The sequence below is a fragment of the Triticum dicoccoides genome, chromosome 1B (assembly GCF_002162155.2).
Source record: "Triticum dicoccoides isolate Atlit2015 ecotype Zavitan chromosome 1B, WEW_v2.0, whole genome shotgun sequence".
Taxonomy (NCBI): Eukaryota; Viridiplantae; Streptophyta; class Magnoliopsida; order Poales; family Poaceae; genus Triticum; species Triticum dicoccoides.
This window is the reverse complement of record NC_041381.1, coordinates 304010052-304013586: the sequence shown is the minus strand read 5'-3', so window position 1 is coordinate 304013586 and position 3535 is coordinate 304010052. Positions and strand designations below refer to the sequence as shown.

Below are 3535 nucleotides of genomic sequence, written 5' to 3'. Positions count from 1 at the left end.
ATCCTTCATCTTGAACTTGTCAAGTTGGCTTTGAAGCACATCCAACTTGGATTCCTTGATGGACTCGGTACCTTCGTGCATATCAACCAAAGTATCCCAAATTTCCTTTGCATTCTCGAGGCGGCTAATCTTGTTGAACTCATCAGGGCACAAACTGTTGAAGAGAATGTCACAAGCTTGAGCATTGTATTGCAACATCTTCAATTTTTCCGTGGTTACTTCATGATCTGATTCTCTACCATCCTCAAAGAATTCACCTTGCAAGCCAATACGAACAACAGCCCAAACGGCGAGGTTATGACCAAGAATATGCATTTTCATCTTATGCTTCCAACTAACAAAGTTTGTACCATCAAAATATGGACCTCTACAGTGGTAGTTTCCCTTACTAGACGCCATACTCTCCTAGGTTGTAAAACCAAAGCAATAATACCACTTGTAGGATCAAAAGTATGTATAGAGGGAAGGGGTGATTAGACTGCTTGACCAAATAAAACCTAACATTTTCTCAATTTTAGTTGTAGGCATATTTTAGCAATTCTAGCAAGTCAAGTATCACCCTACACATGCAATTCTAAGAGTGTAGCAGCGAAAAGTAAAACATTGCACATGTAAGTAAAGGAGGGGTTTGGAGATTTCAAACACAATGAAGACACGATGATTTTTGGCATGGTTCCGATAGGTGGTGCTATCATACGTCCATGTTGATGGATACTTCAACCCACGAAAGGTAACGGTTGCGCAAGTCCACGAAGGGCTCCACCCACGAAGGGTCGACAAAGAAGCAACCTTGCCTATTCCACCATGGCTTCCGTCCATGGAGGACTAGCCTCACTCGGGTAGATCTTCGCGAAGTAGGCGATCTCCTTGCCCTTACAAACTTCTTGGTTCAACTCCACATCATGTCGGAGGCTCCCAAGCGACACCTAACAAATCTAGGAGACACCACTGTCCAAAAGGTAATAGATGTTGTGTTGGTGATGAACTACTTGCTCTTGCGCTTCAAATGATAGTCTCCTCAACACTCAATCTCTCTCACACATATTTGGCTTGGGTAGGAGAAGAATTGGAGTGGAAAGCAACTTGGAAAGGCTAGAAATCAAGGTTCAAATGGTAGGAATGGAATCTCTTGATCTCAACACATGAGCGGGTGGTTCTCTCTCAGAAAATGAATGGTGAAAGTTGTGTTTCGTTCTGATGGCTCTCTCTTGAGAGTGAGTGGTGGTGGAGGGGTATAAATAGGCAACACCAAAAATCCAACGGTTACAAGTCTTTGACCTAACTCGGTGGCAACGATATGAAAATCTCGGTGAGACCGACTAGTGCAAAAGACTTGACCGTTAGCGTTTTCGGTGAGACCGATTATATCATCTCGGTGAGACCGAAGTGCAATGGCTAGGGTAGAGCCACACTTCGGTAATTCTGATCATTTTGCCTCGGTGATTCCGAAACGAAGCGACTTCATCACAGAAACTTGGCAAGGCCTTCTCGGTGAGACCGAGACCAATTCGGTCGGACTGAAATGTTAGGGTTTTGGCTGTGGCAATAGAATGATCATCTCGATGAGTCCGGGGTAGATAGTATCGATGGGACCGAAATGATGATTTAGGGTTTCGACAGATGTGATTGTGGGAAAGTGGTTGAGGATTTTTGGAGCAATATCACTGAGCACTTTGAGCAACAACCTCATCAACAATACCTCACCCTCTTTTAATAGTATTGGCTTTCCTAAGGGACTCAATGTGATCTTGGATCACTAAACCAAAAATGTAGAGTCTTGGGGTATCCACATCTTGTTCTTCACATTTTGAGGGGTCCACATCCATTAGTCCATGCCATGCCAATCATTGATCTTTTTTCAAATCTATCATCAATGTTCATTAGATCAATGACATATATGTTGTTATTAATTACCAAAACCATCCAAGGATTAGTTGCACTTTCACTTTCCCTCTCGTTGCTAGCATCTTCATAGATCTCCCGTTGCTAGCATCTTCATAGATCAGATCTTAGTTGTTTCATAGGAATTATTTTGTTTTTCATGCAACATTCCCATAATGTGTCATGCTTGTCAACATATATACTCCCTTCGTCCCGAATTAATTGTCTTAGATTTGTCTAAATACAGATAGTGTTAGGTACATCCATGTCTACACAAATCCAAGACAATTAATTTGAGGCAGGCTAACATTATATCATTTGTCTTGAAATTACAAACAAAAATTCAAATTTTATGCTTTCTACTTTTCATTACAACTCTTTAACCAAATACGGGAGCGAAACCAACCCATTATACTTTTTGCCTACTACCAAACACTAGAATGAATTATGAAACCGACCCGGTCCACTGGAATGGAACCATTTCATTACATTGCATTTGGTTCGCCAATCAAACACACCCCAAGATCATCCCTGTACTTTGTACACCCCATCCATCAATACAATCAAGCACGAAATAGAGTTTTACATCCACCGAGAGTGCATGAACCTGGGTAACCTTGCCTACTTGTTTTCCACCTATATCATCCGACTAGCTGTGACACCCAATCGAGTGATCTGCCTAGGTCAATCAATGTTTTCCCTGCACCATACTATCTACAATTATTATGTGATGCAGGTGACAACCAATTTACATGTAGTCCCAATATCCCTCAAATAATTGTGCGTTACATCCCAAATCGCACGGAAGCCATATATATACGTGCAAATTTACAGTATAATGAGGCTTGCACATGCATATCCTGCCAGAAAGAATCTGGTCTCAAGCTCTTCGCTGTAGTAAGATTAGACCTTTGTCCATGGATCTCTACTTTGCCACCAGAAGGTATGGAGCACAGTTCTCCCGATATTCCTTAGGTCTGACTTGACTCTGTCGTTGGCAAGGTATCTTGCCTCGTCAACTCATAGGTTGTCTCCGGACTATGGTTCGTAGTGTTGACACGCATTGAACATAAGAAGAAGAATGAAGATGTGTAGATAGTTATGTGCCACATACTGCAGAGAAAACAATTTTCACCTTAGTTCGTTCATAGTAAGGATAAGAATATACATCAAATGTGCTGGTACAAAAGCAGACTTTCTTCAACTGAGTGCATGGTACAGTTCCGAACAAACCCCTCCCTCCCCGAGGCGCTCCCGCGGGCGCCCCCGGGAGGAACCCTAGCGCCGCCTCCCCACGCCCCACTCGCCCTGCCCTCCTCCCTCACTGCCGCCGGGGGCGTCGCCAGCCTAAGGCCGCGTGGCGCTGGCGGCGGCGGGGCTGCTCCCTCCCGCGCGCAGATGGGGGCCGTCGCGGGGCGTCCCTCCTCTGCTCGATGGTGGCGGCCGTCGGGCCGGCCCTGCCTCAGCTCCCTCCCCTCCTCTGGCGTTCTGGTGGCCGGCGCCGCCTCCTTCCTCTCTGGCGCAGCCCGTGGGGATCCGGCGCCCTGGATCGTCCTGGTGGCGGATCTGGCCCCCGGCCCAGATCAGGTCGATGTGGTGGTTGGCGGTGGCAGTGGAGGCCGGCGTCCGTGTTTAGGTGGTGGCGCTGCAGCTG

At 45.8% G+C, this 3535-nt stretch overlaps 1 pseudogene; it reads right to left on the bottom strand.

Moving 5' to 3' along the window:
* Positions 1-2322: 2322 nt before the first annotated feature.
* The window catches only part of LOC119332115, a 16814-nt pseudogene continuing 15601 nt past the window's right edge, over positions 2323-3535 (bottom strand).